Source organism: Panulirus ornatus, chromosome 7, assembly GCF_036320965.1.
Source record: "Panulirus ornatus isolate Po-2019 chromosome 7, ASM3632096v1, whole genome shotgun sequence".
NCBI lineage: Eukaryota > Metazoa > Arthropoda > Malacostraca > Decapoda > Palinuridae > Panulirus > Panulirus ornatus.
Genome location: NC_092230.1, coordinates 22324336 through 22341116, shown reverse-complemented (window position 1 = coordinate 22341116; position 16781 = coordinate 22324336). Strand labels below are relative to the sequence as shown.

The following is a 16781-nucleotide window of genomic DNA, read 5'->3' as shown; positions in this document are numbered from 1 at the left end:
TATAAGTTTCAGGTGATGATTGCCCTTCATCACAAGACAATCATCAACAGTGAAGATTTGACGTAAAGTGATGGAGGAGGGAGAGTATAACTCCGGATAACCGGTGCGACCATTTCTTCTTCTTCTTCTTCTTCTTCTTCTTCTTCTTCTTCTTCTTCTTCTTCTCCCCCCCCCCCACTTCAGCCGCATACGACTTAGAGAAGTTTGTATCCCATATAGAGTCCCTTATCTCTTGACAATATGATTTAGAAATCTGCATCTCTCGTGAGGAGACGACGCGAGAGCACGAAGTCATCTGCCGTGAGCAGAGGTGTGTGTGTGTGTGTGTGTGTGGAGGAACTGTGTGTTCTCCAGTCTACTACAGTTGACCCAGTGCTCACCCACGGTCGTGTCTGATAAGGTGGAGGAGGAGGAGGAGGAGGAGAGAGTATGGTGGTAGACGTCACCAGGTCTGAGAGAAGACCTGGCGAAGACAACCGATGAATTGGCTTCGTAGGGAGACCAAGTCGGGTCGACATCGTGTTGAAGGTGCTCGTGTGGCTCAGTGACGGCCATTAGAGGCAGTTGGGTCGTATGTATGTTGAGAGGTTCTTAAGACTCAAATTGGGTTGAACTACCCACCTGCCCAAACACTGTCAACCTTTCTGACCTGTGCGCAGACTGTTCTGTTTACATATACTTGGGTATTGGTTTTTTATTAGTGTGTTCTAGCTTTCGTGTGCGTTTTCTTTAGATAGGATACCTGACTTATTCAATTTGCTAAACTGACTTTTTTTTTTTTTACCATCTTTTCACAAGATTCATTAAAAGGTCATTGGAGGATTATCCTGAGAATACTAGTCTTGAGTGTGACAGAGAGCTTATAGAACTGATAATTTGCCAAACGAATGATTAATATTATAAGATAAATGATGATAATGGCAAAAAAAAAGGAAGAGAGACGTAAAGAAAATAGAGAATATGCAAGCAGTAATTCATGCTAACATCCTCCAATAGAGTCTGTATCATATGACAACTCGAAAGTTTGAAGTGGTAATCGTGATATAAACAAGTAGCTTTTTCTGTTGGAACTCTTGCGTTGCCTGCAGTGCAGCATAGTTACTGAGAGCGAAATGAAAATTGGATAGAAATATATATATATTGTTTGGAAAGTATCAGAAAAACAGATGTATCAACTCATATGGTCAATTTTTTTTTTCTATCAGATCAAGAGGTAAGTTAAGTTTTAGGTTAAACCTAACCTTGGTCATGATGCGGAAAGGTTACGTTAATATATATATATATATATATATATATATATATATATATATATATATATATATATATATATATATATATGAGGGTCAAGTCAATTGAGAGGTAAGTTTGAATGGAGAAAAACTGGAGGAAGTAAAGTGTTTTAGATATCTGGGAGTGGATCTGGCAGCGGATGGAACCATGGAAGCGGAAGTGGATCATAGGGTGGGGGAGGGGGCGAAAATCCTGGGAGCCTTGAAGAATGTGTGGAAGTCGAGAACATTATCTCGGAAAGCAAAAATGGGTATGTTTGAAGGAATAGTGGTTCCAACAATGTTGTATGGTTGCGAGGCGTGGGCTATGGATAGAGTTGTGCGCAGGAGGGTGGATGTGCTGGAAATGAGATGTTTGAGGACAATGTGTGGTGTGAGGTGGTTTGATCGAGTAAGTAACGTAAGGGTAAGAGAGATGTGTGGAAATAAAAAGAGCGTGGTTGAGAGAGCAGAAGAGGGTGTTTTGAAATGGTTTGGGCACATGGAGAGAATGAGTGAGGAAAGATTGACCAAGAGGATATATGTGTCGGAGGTGGAGGGAACGAGGAGAAGTGGGAGACCAAATTGGAGGTGGAAAGATGGAGTGAAAAAGATTTTGTGTGATCGGGGCCTGAACATGCAGGAGGGTGAAAGGAGGGCAAGGAATAGAGTGAATTGGATCGATGTGGTATACCGGGGTTGACGTGCTGTCAGTGGATTGAATCAGGGCATGTGAAGCGCCTGGGGTAAACCATGGAAAGCTGTGTAGGTATGTATATTTGCGTGTGTGGACGTGTATGTATATACATGTGTATGGGGGTGGGTTGGGCCATTTGTTTCGTCTGTTTCCTTGCGCTACCTCGCAAACGCGGGAGACAGCGAAAAAAAAAAAAAAAAAAAAAAAAAAATATATATATATATATATATATATATATATATATATATATATATATATATATATATATATATATATATATATATACAGTTGTTCCCCAGCACTACAGAACTGTAGGAACTAACACCCGTAACTCTACGTATAGTTATACGTAGAACTCTACGTACATTTATACATAGAGTTACGGGGGTTAGTTTCTACAGTTCTGTAGATGCTGGGGAACAACTGTATATATAAGTATCTATGACCAAGGTTAGGTTCCACGGTAAAGTGCAGCTCTCCATAATGACGATGGAAGGATGGGTGTGTGGACGGAGCGATCCCTTACTGTCATGTATGCTACACACACACACACACACACACACATACACACACACACAGTAAAGGGTAAATAAGTTTCCACCGTGTGGAATCATTAAAGTACATTTCTGCTTTTAACTCTTTGGCTACTAAGGCACAACCCTTTTATATGACCTTTGACCTGAGCCGTAAAGGTCAGGGCGTCACTTGAGACCCAAGGCGTGACATCATGATGAGGCTTCTCAGGTTACCGCCATGCTAAACTACCGTAATGTTGTGGTCAAGGGTTGTTGTATCTTTGACCCTCAGGGCCGAACTGTCGTGCTCAGGGGCCGTACCATCATTCTCAATGGCCGTACCGTCGTGCTGAAGGGCCGTACCGTCGTCCTAAAGGGCCTTACTGTCGTGCTGAAGGGCCGTACCGTCGTGCTGAAGGGCCGTACCGTCGTGCTGAAGGGCCTTACCTTCGTGCTGAAGGGCCGTACCGTCGTGCTGAAGGGCCGTACCGTCGTGCTCAAGGATCCTCCTGTCTTGCTCAAGGGTCGCACCGTCGTGCCCCCAAGCGTCGTACCGTCGTGCTGGAAGGGCCGAGTCATGTAAAGATGGTGCAGCCGGTCGTGTTGGCCTTCAGGCAGCAGTACCAGGCAGGGGCCTGGGCCAGGCCTGGCTGGGCTGGGCTGGGCAGCTGGGAGCGGCGCGCCGGCCACCAGTGTGGGAGGCGGGCTGCTGCTGCCAGTGGGCGGGACGCACCAGCTAGTTAGCAAAGGCGATTATTTTTTTCTTTCGTTTGTTTGTCTCATTTTGGGTTCGTACATGTGTCTGCGTATGTTGATGTATGTGTGTACCTCTGCATGTTTGACTGTAGACGCCTCTCAGAGCGCATGTTGCGTATGATATACGCATGTGCGTATGATATACGGCTCTGACGTAGGGGGCGATGTTGTATTTTATGTTGTATTTTGTATATGCGTATTTTTTTTCATGAGTGCAGCTGCCTAGTGTATTTGTGGGTCCAGTCTTGCCCGTGAGTGATTGCTTGTATATACGCGTGCTTGTGTGTACATTCCTCTGTGTGTGTGTGTGTGTGTGTGTGTGTGTGCGCAAGTGCTTGTGTGCGTAAAGACATGTACACACACACACACACACACACACACACACACACACACACACACACACACATTCCTTGGGTTGCTGGTTCCTCACGCTTACCACCAAAGAATGTGTGAGTGGCCGGCTTCATGTACATGTGTGATGCATTCCTCCCTGTGTGCATACAAGGCTTTGTGTGTGTGTGTGTGTGTGTGTGTGTGTTTAATTACTAATTTGCACTGTATTGGGAGGTTTCATACAACTTTAGGAATCTCTGTATGTCGTCTTCGTGCATTTAGCGTCTGTCATTCATCCAGTTTCATTATAATGATAATGATGATGATACCATATTGACCGTCGTTTCTAGCAAGTCTCTTGCTCTATACCTCCTTGTGGACTCTGGTTGTTATGTGGACTCTGGTTGTTATATCTTCCTTTATCCAGAAGAATCACGCGCTGTCCACATCATCAGAATGGTTCACCAAGTTAACCCTTACTCTTCTCGCTTCCATTGTGGTTAGATTTATGTGGCCTTTAGCTTTTCATTGTGATTCAACTTTCATAACTCTGTTACCATCTTCGTTGCCCTCCTCTGTGTGTGTGTGTGTGTGTGTGTGTGTGTGTGTGTGCGTGAGTGTGATTATTATTTGATTACTATGTGTGTGTGTGCGTTGCCAGGAGAGAGTTTTACACTCTTGTTGCCCCATCTCTAAACTTTCTTCTATATATGTACAATGTCCTTACTCCTGCCTTTGCACACACACACACACACACACACACACACACACACACACACACACCGGCCAACACCAGGTATCCATTTATCATGTGCGTGCGTGCGTACGTATTCCCATGTGGTGTCCGGTACGACCCGGTTGAAGGAGACGTGCGCGGCTGGGTGGGGGATGGGGGGGGTGGAAAGATAGGTGGGGGGGAGGGGGTGTTAGATGGAGTGTGTACAGCTTAACAGAAATCCAATATGGTCAATACCTTCAGGATTACTTGAGGCAAGATGGCCAAGCGAAGATTGACATGGGCCATTAGCGAGCTGCTTGTGTTTCATGAATGACGTTAAGGAACATGATAACGAAAGACGTTAACACGTTCAACGAAATAATGATCAGGTTGAACTGATAACATGTATGGACAGATAGGGGTTAGATGAAAGTCAGCACAATGAACGACTCATTATGAGTCTGTAATGAATAGAAAACACACCAGGAAATAAGCGATAACAAGAAAACGAGGGAATCATGGGGCAGTATATAGGTATTTAGATAGATAGATAGATAGGTAGATAGATTGGTGACTGAGTTTGGGAGAGTGTGTGAAAGAAGGGAGTTGAGAGTAACTGTGAATAAGAAGAAGGTTTAGCAGGGTTAAGGGACAGGTTAGTTCAGGTTTGAGTTTGAAAGGAGAAAATTTGGAGGAAGTGAAGTGTTTTAAATGCCTGGGAGTGCCCATGGTAGCGAATGGAACCATGGAAGCGGAAGTGAGTCATAGTGTTGGGGAGGGCGAAGGTTCTGGGAGCACTAAAGAATGTGTGGAAAGAGAGGATGTTATATGAGAGGCCAAAGATGGGTATGTTTGAAGGTATAGTAGTCCAAACAATGTTATATGGATGCGAGGCATGGGCTATAGATGAGGATGCGCGGAGGAGGGTGGAAATGAAATAGTTAAGGAATATATGTGGTGTGAGGTGGTTTGATCGAGTAAGTAATGAAAGGGTGAAAGAGATATGTACTGATAAAAAGAGTGTGGTTGAGAGAGCAGAAGAGGGTATGATGATATGATTTGGACATATGGAGATAGTTGGTGAGGAGAGATAGACAAAGAGGAATTATGATTCAGAAATGGACGGAACAAGGAGAAGAGGGAGACCAAATTGGAGGTGGAAGGATGGAGTGAAAACGATTTTGAGTGCTGGGGGCCTGGACATACAAGAGGATGAAAGGCGTACATGGATAGAATGAATTAGTGCCATGTGCTATATAGGGATTGGTGTTCTGTCAGTGAACTGAATCAGGGCTTGTGAAGTGCTGCTGCTGGGGTAGACCATGGAAAGGTCTATGAGGCCTAGATATGGATAAAGAGCTGTGGTTTCGGTGCATTACACATGACAGCCAGAAAATGGATGCGAGGCAAACCGTCTTTTTCTTTGTTCCTAGCGATTGCTTTCTTGTTATAGCAGGAGACGTCGATTATATATATATATATATATATATATATATATATATATATATATATATATATATATATATATATATATTATCCCTGGGGATAGGGGAGAAAGAATGCTTCCCACGTATTCCCTGCGTGTCGTAAAAGGCGACTAAAAGGGAAGGGAGAGGGGGGCTGGAAATCCTCCCCTCTCATTATTTTTTTTTTCTATTTTCCAAAAGAAGGAACAGAGAAGGGGGCCAGGTGAGGATATTCCCTTAAAGGCCCAGTTCTCTGTTCTTGACGCTACCTCGCTAACGCGAGAAATGGCGAATAGTTTGAAAGGAAGAAAAGAAATATATATATGTGTGTGTGTGTGTGTGTGTGTGTGTGTGTGTGTGTGTGTGGGTATCGTGTTTTGTTGATGGAACATCATCACCTTAATTGACAGACCCATAAGATGGTGGAGTCAGTGATGAAGACATCTTTGAGAATATGATGTATGTTACACGACAGCAGATATAGTGTTTGGTTGTATGTCACACACAAGATATAATGTTTGATTTTATGCCAAACACAACAAAAACAATGTTCGGTTGTATGTCAAACACAACAGATATAATGTTTGGTTGTATGTCAAACACAACAGATATAATGTTTGGTTGTATGTCAAACGACAACAGAGATGATGTTTGGTTATATATCAAATCACAACAGAGATGATGTTTATTTGTATGTCAGACTACAAAAAAGATAATGTTTGGTTGTTTGTCAAAAAACAAAGACTATGGTTGTGTATCAAAGAATAGCTAAGATAATTTTGGTTGTTGGTTGCATGTCAAATCTAAAACAAAGCTAATAGATTAGCTGTATGTCAAACCACACCAAATTGAAAGTATGTTCATGTTACTACAACGAGTCTGCAAACGTAATTACTTTAGGCTGGCATGTTGTCTACGCATGCAAAGCTATTGTGGCAAGTACAAGGTCATATCTAGGTGGGGCTTAAGAGCTGGCAATAGCCACTGTCATTGTTACCAAGTAAGTGGACTGCAAACTACTTCAGCATCCCTCAGCGGTAACAATTTTCCATGGCTATCATATGTGATGCAACGATGATTGCTCAGCAGATAGCTGTATCAGCCCTAATCTTGTGTGTGTACTTCTTGGCACTAACATTAGAATATCATTTTATGTTTATGAAATGTATTTCGTTGCATTTATTGTCTGTTGCTCTTATACGTGTACAGTATATACATCATCACAGCATTATTGGTCAGAAAAACAAAGCAAATTAACAAAGTTTTGGGGCGGAGGTCGGCCACTCCTTCCTCCCCAGCTGACAACCCGCTCACCTTCCTTGGTTAACTACGAGCTCGGCTTCTTCGGCTGGCCACCCCCCCCCCTCCCTCCACCCTTTTTCGCAAGACCGCGGATATATATATCCCTGGGGATAGGGGATGAAGAATACTTCCCACGTATTCCCTGCGTGTCGTAGAAGGCGACTAAAAGGGGAGGGAGCAGGAGGCTGGAAATCCTCCCCTCTCTTTTTTTTTTCTTTTTTTTAATTTTCCAAAAGAAGGAACAGAGGGGGGCCAGGTGAGGATATTCCACAAAGGCCCAGTCCTCTGTTCTTAACGCTACCTCGCTAATGCGGGAAATGGCGGATAGTTTAAAAGAAAAAAAAGATATATATATATATATATATCAGTAGCTCTCACTTTATATGTTTTGTATATTTATGGCAAAGCTTTAGCAAACTGTACATTTTTCACAATGTTTTCATTTGCGTTTGAACCAGTGTCAATTGAATGACGAGTTTCCAAGATATCGCTGGATTGGGCTGGGAGAGAGAGAGAGAGAGAGAGAGAGAGAGAGAGAGAGAGAGAGAGAGAGAGAGAGAGAGAGAGAGAGAAAATAGCACACATTAGTAGGTTTGGTTACCTGTGAATTAACGTCTTACCGTAGATGTCTAACTGCGTTATCCGGTTTGTCGGGTCGTGAATCGGGTGAAGGTAGATGCAGTATAGGTACGTAGTGTGAGTTACTCTTCTCTGTTGTGAGACCTTCTAGTGACTAACTGTATCAAGCCGATAGAATGCCTCGTCCACCCAGACATATAGCGTCTTCCCGACTCTCTCTCTGTTGCTTTGAGCTCATGAAACTTTTCTTGACAATTGATTCATAATTCGTTAAGTTCTGAAGACTTTTATAGGACTTCTGAGTTGTAACTTGTGGGTTCTTAGTGACATATATTGGATCTCTTTCTGCATTGGGGTCATAGGTTTCAAGCGGAGCTAATTTGTTTCATTTGAACGAAGTATTCTGGGAGTTTTATTCCATGCGTCGATAAAGGCGTTCGTTAAAGAAATATTTTGTGCAATCCAGATTTACAAGATATGTTGAACACATTTTGTTGAAGAGATAGAGAATCAGTTCTATAAAGAAAAAAAAAAGAACTTGCAGGGCTCTTCCAATCCCAAGTAGATGAGTGGGAGAGGAAAATTAAGACATTGTGAGGGACTACGAAGAATTAAAGCCTTTAAAGTCGTCCTTGAGGCAGCTGCTGGTGGTGGTTGCATAGTGTCGTCATCTGCATTATCACGAGGGAACCTGGTCTGCTGTCATCCTGAGGCACCGTCCTCATGAGATGGTAAAGCTAGTACAGAGTGTAGCACATACACTGTCGTGCCTTTAACGATACTCTCTGACACATCACTGTCATAAATGTCGGCAAATTAACGAATATTGATTAATGTGTGAAGACGTAGAGTGTGATAGATACAGTTGAGCTGACTGACAACGTGTACCAGCAGTGAACGGAGTGGAGTTGGCTGAATGTGAATTAACGAACCGTTTACCAGCCATGGTAATTACCGTATGTAAATGAGTGACATTTACCGACACATGAAAATGCGGTGTGTTGCTTATCGCTTTGTTAGGGAGAGTAGAACGAGGGCGTAGTTTATTTTTTCCTTTTTTTTAATCGTCATAAATAGAATGAGTCTATTATAATAGCTGGAGCAACAAACAAACCACGTTAATCACACAGGTCCTTCGTTAATTTCTTATTTTCTGAAGAATTTGTACGATATTTCTTACATTTAAGTGAGCACCCGGCACGTTTCTGCCACCGGTAACAAAGGAAAAAGCCATAATAAAGCTAAGTGTTTCGAGGGGGGTCGGGCTGTGAGGGAGGTAAGGCCAGCCGGGAGAGCTAGGCCAACAGGGCCAGCGGGGCCAAACGGGCCAGCCAGGTAGTGGCGTGGCTACCTGTAGGTGTCAGAACCTGTACCACTCGATCTACGTACATGTACATTTTCAAGCCTGTACTGCCGGCCCACGTACATATGCTCTGTGCTACTCACCCACGGGCGTACATCCACACGCTAAAGCGTGTGCCACACACACACACACACACACACACACACACACACACACATACATAAGCCTGAACCACTTTCACACATCTCAAACGTCCGTGGTAAACCATGGAAGAGTCTCTGAAGCCTGGATGTGGATAGGGAGCTGTGGTTTCGGTGCATTACACATGACAGTTTGTGTATGGATGTGAGAGGATGTAGTCTTTCTTCGTCTGTTTCCAAGAGGTACTCGCTGACGCAGGGGGACGGCAATCGTGTGTGTGTATGTGTGTGTGTGTGTGTGTTTAGGGGTGGGGGGGGGGGAGAGAAGTAGAGAATGTATACATCATTTTTTTTTTCTTCGTGTATTTGTGCTGTTTCCAGTGGAGCGGGGTGAGGTTGGGAATGGATGAAGGCGAACAAGTGTACGTACGTGTAAGTGCGTATATGAATTTGTGTGTGTGTGTATGTGAGTGGATGTATCTTTCTTCGTCTGTTTCCTGTTGCTCTCGCGGGAAACGGCGATCAAGTATATATATATATATATATATATATATATATATATATATATATATATATATATATGTATATATATATATATATAATCTGTTTTCCGCGTTTGCGAGGATCGCGAGGAACAGAAGAACCTATGCTGACATCCATTTTCAAGCTGTTAAAGTACACCCCCATCACAGAGACACACTCTCTCTCTCTCTCTCTCTCTCTCTCTCTCTCTCTCTCTCTCTCTCTCTCTCTCTCTCTCTCTCTCTCTCTCTCTCTCTCTCTCTCCCCCCAGCGCCCTTCCACGACGGACTGCCGTTCCTCACCACAGTGGACTTGTTGCAGTCAGGGCTCGCGCAGACAATAATAAGAATAGGCCTGTACGTATAGGTGTGGCCGTCATAAACATTTCATGAACAAGTGCCTACCTATGCAAGTGGACAGCTCAGTTTCCTGTGAGTTAGGCTACGTGGTCTGTCAGCTACTTTATATTACTGTATCTGTTCATCACACAATGTTCAGTCAGTTACATAATGTATAAACCATACTGTTTACCCTGGAAACATCCACGTGTATCTTCCCTCCCTGTTTACCCTGGTAGATGCACCTCACTCATATCCTTATCCAAAGTGTGGGAATACCCAGCTCACCCTAATGTTAAGCTCATGTATGAATAGTGAACGAATAGCTATCAATGACCTCTCAGTTCTGTAGGTATGTGTTAATGTCTCAGATTTGTATTTTCAGCCAAATGTCTGCCTAAATGTACTGCAATAAACCTATTCAGTTTATATATTTATTTATTCATTGGTTTATTCATCTGTAATGCACCGACATCACATCTTCCATATCCACAACCAGGCCCAACAGACCTTTTCATGGTTCACCACGGCCGCTTCGCATGCCCTGGTTCAGTCCATTGACAGCACGTCGACCCCTGTATATCACATCGTTCCAGTTCACTCTGTCCCGTGAAAGCCTTTCTACCTACTGCACGTTCAGGCCCTGATTTCTCAAAATATTTTTCACGTCATTGTTTCATCTCCAATTTGGTCTCCCCTTCTTTGTCAACCTTTCATCACTCATGCTCTCCATATGTCCAAACCGTTTCAGCACACCCTCTTCTGCTCCCTCAACCGAACTTTCCATATAACGACACCTCACTATTACCCTTTTATTACTAACTCGATCAAAACCACCTCACACCGCATATTGTCAGAAATTTCATTTGCGACACTTCCACTCTCTTCCATACGTCCTCATAAATGGCATATGTCTTGCATCCATACAACGTTGTTGGGACTACTTCACCTTCAAACATACCCATTGTCGACCTACTCTCTCTCTCTCTCTCTCTCTCTCTCTCTCTCTCTCTCTCTCTCTCTCTCTCTCTCTCTCTCTCTCTCTCTCTCTCTCTCTCTCTCTCTCTCTCTCTCTCTTCATTGCTTCCAGAACCTTCTACTCACCCTCCCTTTGACTCGCTTTCGCTTCCATGGTCCCATATATATATATATATATATATATATATATATATATATATATATATATATATATATATTGGAAAGGATCACAGTCTTGCGCGTGATCAAGTGTATTCCTAAGAGTCCACTGGGAAAATGAAACACGATAAGTTCCTAAGTGCACTTTCGTGTTTTGGTTTTGGACAATCGCATGTTTATCAAACGGCGTCCTAGCTTCATCTCTTCGTTGGTTGTATATCAACTGACTGTTATATTTCTCTCTCGTGTTTTCCCTGATGATGTGATTATTACACGAAAGTGCACTTGGGAACTTACCGTGTTTCATTTTCCCCGTGGACTCTTAGGAATATATATATGTATATATATATGTATATATATATATATATATATATATATATATATATATATATATATATATATATATATATATATATATATATGAAAATTTTTATCGAGGATGTAAGGCATCTGTACGAGTAGGAAGATAGGAAAGTGGTTGGTTCCCAGTGAAAGTCAGTTTGCGGCAGGGATGCTTTTATGGATGGGGTTGTTAGGGAGGTGAATGCAAGAGTTTTGGAGAGAGAGGCAAGTATGCATTCTCTTGTGGATGAGAGGGCTTGGGAAGTGAGTCAGTTGTTGTTCGCTGATGATACAGCGCTGTTGGCTGATTCAGGTGAGAAACTGCAGAAGCTGGTGACTGAGTTTTCTAAAGTGTGTGAAAGAAGAAAGCTGTGAATAAGAACAAGTCATTAGGTACAGTAGGGTTGAGGGACAATTCATTTGGGAGGTAAGTTTGAATGGAGAATAAATGGAGGAAGTGAAGTGCTTTAGATATGTGGGAGTGGATTTAACAGCGGATGGAAGCGGAAGTGAGTCACAGGGTGGGGGAGGGGGCGAAGGTTCTGGGAGCGTTGAAGAATGTATGGAAGGCGAGAACATTATTTAGGAAAGCAAAAATGGGTATGTATGAAGGAATAGTGGTTCCAACAATGTTATATGGTTGCGAGGGATGGACGATAGATAGGGTTGAGCGGAGGAGGGTGAATGTGTTGGAAATGAGTTGTTTGAGGACAATATGGTGTGAGGTGGTTTGATCGAGTAAGTAATGAAAGGGTAACAAAGATGTGCGGTAATTAAAAGAGTGTGGTTGAGAGAGCAGAGGAGGGTATGTTGAAATGGTTTGGTCACATGGAGAGAATGAGTGAGGAAAGATTGACAAAGAGGATATATGTGTCAGAGGTGGAGGGAACGAGAAGTGGGAGACCAAATTAGAGGTAGAAGGATGAAGTGAAAAAGATTTTGAGCGATCGGGGCCTGAACATGCAGGAGGGTTAAAGGCGTGCAAGGAGTAGAGTGAATTGGAACGATGTGGTATACCGGGGTCGACGTGCTGTCAATGGATTGCACCAGGGCATGTGAAGTGTCTTGGGTAAACCATGGAAAGTCTTGTGGGGCCTGGATTTGGAAAGGGAGCTGTGGTTTCGGTGCATTACACATGACAACTAGAGACTGAGTGTGAACGAATGTGGCCTTTGTTGATTTTTTCCTAGCGCTACCTCGCACGCGTGGGGGAAGGGGAGTGCCATTTCATGTGTGGCGAAGTGGCGACTGGAATGGCTGAAGGCAGCAAGTATGAATATGTACATGTATATATATATATATATATATATATATATATATATATATATATATATATATATATATATATATATATTGAAATGTATAGGTGTGTATATGTGCGTGTCTGGGCGTGTATGTATATACATGTGTGTGGGTGGATTGGGCCATTCTTTCGTCTGTTTCCTTGCGCTACCTCGCTAACGCGGGAGACAGCTACAGAGCATAATGAGATAGAATAAAGATAAACATATATGCGCTATCGTGAGGCTTGCTGCAGACACATGCAAGAGTGTGTAGGGTGAGTGGTAGCAGCAGTTGCCCTGTATAGATGCTTCTCCATGTTTCTCTGATGTGCCAAGATTCTTCCTCTCAGCCGACGTGGCACAGAGGCATGCCCCTGCATGCATCACTCACCCCGTGCTTAGGTTGCACCACCCTAACCCAAGAGCCAGCGTAGATCCGTATCCCACGTCCCTACCAATGCTCGAGTCTGTCCCACTCAGCCAAGGGTATATACCCAGACCCTTCTGTTATTTCAGGCCTCGTAAACCATTTCTTAATCAACCGCCGTAGACAGACTTATGGTCAAGACTGCCGAATACAGATTATACACACGATTGAAGAGCTCGTTAAACCTCTTTCATGGTCTTCTTATATCACAAACGATATTATAAATCCTTGTTAGAAAATAATCTGGACTAACGTAAAATAATTTCATGTATAATTATTTTACTCTTCATTTTCCAGGGTTCAGATGAGGCCATTTGAAAATCCTCTACGTCCCAGTGCGGGAGGCTAGCGGTCCCGATGTCGGAATGCTGTTTTGTTACTTTACTATTTCGAGGAACATTAACACTCGTTCAATGCTATTTCTCCCGGAATCACTTGTTTGAAAGTCAACACGAATTCACTGCCAATATTTGGCTCTCTTCCATTCTTCATTGCAAGTTTAACGAAAAGACGTGTTAATACCAAGTGAATACAACTGCGCTACTAGGAACACAGTAAATAAAGGGGCAGATGCTGTAAAAGCAAAGCTTAAAAAAAAAAAAAGAGGGTGAAATTGGCGCGAGAAAACTGGTTGGAAATCTCTAGGCTATTCGTTACTGGGAGTGGCGGCCGTGTGGGTGGTGGGAGCGTGCTGGTCCTCGTGTGTGTGTGTGTGTGTGTGGAGTGCATGCTGCACCTACTGGCACGACGATGATCGAGAAGGTTGAAGGTGAGTGTTGAGCGAGTGGGGGCGCTGATAAAATCTTTTAAGGAGTGGCTCCCATGTGCTCGCATGTGTGTTCATGTGTAATTATCACATGTGGTATGTATGGTCATGTGTTCATTCGTGTATTCTGTACTTGGTTATCGTATGGAAATATGTGAGTAGATGTATCAATCGCGTTTGGCTGATATGGATGAGGATTTTGGTTGTATTTTTGTGAACTAGAACCTTCATTGACTTCATTTTTCAGTAATGACGTTCACAGTGTACAAGTACATTATCAGGTAGTAAATTTAGTATTGTAAATTATCAGGTTTCATTAATATTTAGCTGCCGAACGGTCGTTTGTATACATAAATACGTTATGATAGTGAAGCCGGTGTCCATATGTTCTCCGTCAGCGTAATTTTGGCTGTGGAAAGTCTTCGTCAGGTTAGTAGATGACGTAAGCCAAAACCTGCAAATAACTGACGGCATTGAAATATTATTTTCGGCGATTGTTATTGTGATCAAAGGAGATGGCAAGATAACTAAGTGACCGTACGTACGTAGCCTTGAGCCGCGAGAGAAACTTGCCAGCGCTCGCCGGACGGCCCACTTGGCAAGGTTCGGACGGCGTCGTGGTAAGCGATATAATAAGTGGTCGTAGGGGGAAGCTGCTTTCAGGCGGTGGTTTGTTCTCTAATGAGAAAAGATTTTAAGGTAGAGCAAAGCACACACACACACACACACACACACACAAATGAGCTGGTTATGATACGATGTAGGTAATATATTTTTGATGAATTTTTCGAAGTAATTAAACATTTTCAATTATATATATATATATATATATATATATATATATATATATATATATATATATATATATATATATATATATATATCATCCCTAGGGATAGGGGAGAAAAAAAATACCTCCCACGAATTCTCTGCGTGTCGTAGAAAGCGACTGAAAGTGGAGGGAGCGGGGGGCTGGAAATCCTCCTCTCCCGTTTTTACTCTAACGAAAGAAGGAACTGAGAAGGGGGCCAAGTGAGGATATCCCTCAAAGGCTCAGTCCTCTGTTCTCAACGGTACCTTGCTAACACGGGAAATGGCGAATATGTATGAAATATATATTGGAAAGGATCACAATTTTGCGCGTAAAGTATATTCCTCTGAGTCCACGGGGAACTTGTCGTGTTTCATTTTCCCCGTGGACTCATAGGAATATATATATATATATAATACTTTGTCGCTGTCTCCCGCGTTAGCGAGGTAGCGCAAGGAAACAGACGAAAGAATGGCCCAATCCACCCACACACATGTATGTACATACACGCCCACACACGTGCATATACATACCTATACATTTCAATGTATACATACATAGACATATACATATATACATATGTACACATTCATACTTGCTGCCTTCGTCCATTATGTCGCCACCCCTCCACACATGAAATAGCACCCCCCCTGCGCGCGAGGTAGCATTTAGGAAAATACAACAAAGGCCACATTCGTTCACACTCAGTCTCTAATTGTCATGTGTAATGCACCGAAACCACAGCTCCCTTTCCACATCCAGGCCCCACAAAATTTTCCATGGTTTACCCCAGACGCTCCACATGCACTGGTTCAATCCATTTACAGCACGTCGACCCCGGTATACCACATCGTTCCAGTTCACTCTATTCCTTTCACGCCATTCACCTTCCTGTATATTCAGGTACCGATCGCTCAAGATCTTTATCACTCCATTCTGCCACCTCCAATTTGGTCTCCCACTTCTCGTTCCCTCCATCTCTGACACATATATCCTTTTTATCAATCTTTCCTCACTCATTCTCTCCAAGTGACCAAACCATTTCAATACACCCTTTTCTGCTCTCTCAACTACACTCTTTTTATTACTACACATCTCTCTTACCCTTTCATTACTTGATTAAACCACCTCACGCTACATATTGTCCTCAAACATTTCATTTCCAACACATCCACCCTCCTCCGCACAACCCTATCTATAGCCGACTCCTCGCAACCATATATTATCCATGGGGATAGGGGAGAAAGAATACTTCCCACGTATTCCCTGCGTGTCGCAGAAGGCAACTAAGGGGGAGGGTGCGGTGGGCTGGAAATCCTCACCTCCAGTTCTTACTTTAACAAAAGAGGGAACAGAGAAGGGGGGCGAAGTGAGGATTTTTCTCTCTAAGGTTCAGTCTTCTGTTCTTAACGCTACCTCGCTAACGCGGGAAATGGCGAATATATATATATATATATATATATATATATATATATATATATATATATATATATATATATATGTGTGTGTGTGTGTGTGTGTTTGTGTGTAATCAGAGCATTCCATGTAGAATTTTTCGCTTGCATTGATAAAGTCAAGAGATCGTCGGGTTATGGAGACCTTTCATCATAACCATGGTACAGTTGTATCACTTATTATACACCGCGGGTGGTTTGCCGGGTTTCTTCTCACGTAGGATGATCTGCGATTATTTCACCGGTCAGTTCTGCCGACTGCCTGTCGACCAAGTTCTCCGTATTCGTTGAGAGATTTGAACTGACGCTCAACTCCTTCGTGGGTGTATTGATTTTAGTGTAACACGAGCTACAATGCCAGTTCGTTCAAGGTAAAGTGATCTGATAATCATCTTCCGTCATTTCTTAAGTCGATCTACCAGACAAATGGAGGCATAGGTTTCCAAACCATTTTCTGGAATGATTAGATTTAGTGATTATTGCAGGATTATTAGATTTTTGATGTTTACAAGAAAACTGGCCACACTGATTTCTGGTAGAGGGAACATTTGCTGTTGCAAAACTCCTGTATCATATTGAAGATAAGATTGAGGTGTGTGGTAGGTGAAGGTTTATTAAGTACAA

General features: G+C 42.8%; 1 protein-coding gene across 8 annotated transcripts in view; it reads left to right on the top strand.

The window, feature by feature from the left end:
• Dus4 (Dihydrouridine synthase 4) overlaps positions 1–16781 on the top strand; it is a 333705-nt gene that overhangs the window by 262257 nt on the left and 54667 nt on the right. Inside the window, exon 1 of one of the 8 annotated variants that reach the window (XM_071663318.1) lies at positions 13781–13895. The exons of the other annotated variants lie outside the window; for them this stretch is intronic. The gene's annotated coding sequence lies outside the window, so the exon portion shown is untranslated. Of the gene's footprint in view, positions 1–13780; positions 13896–16781 lie in introns of those variants that run through there. 8 annotated transcript variants of the gene reach the window in all.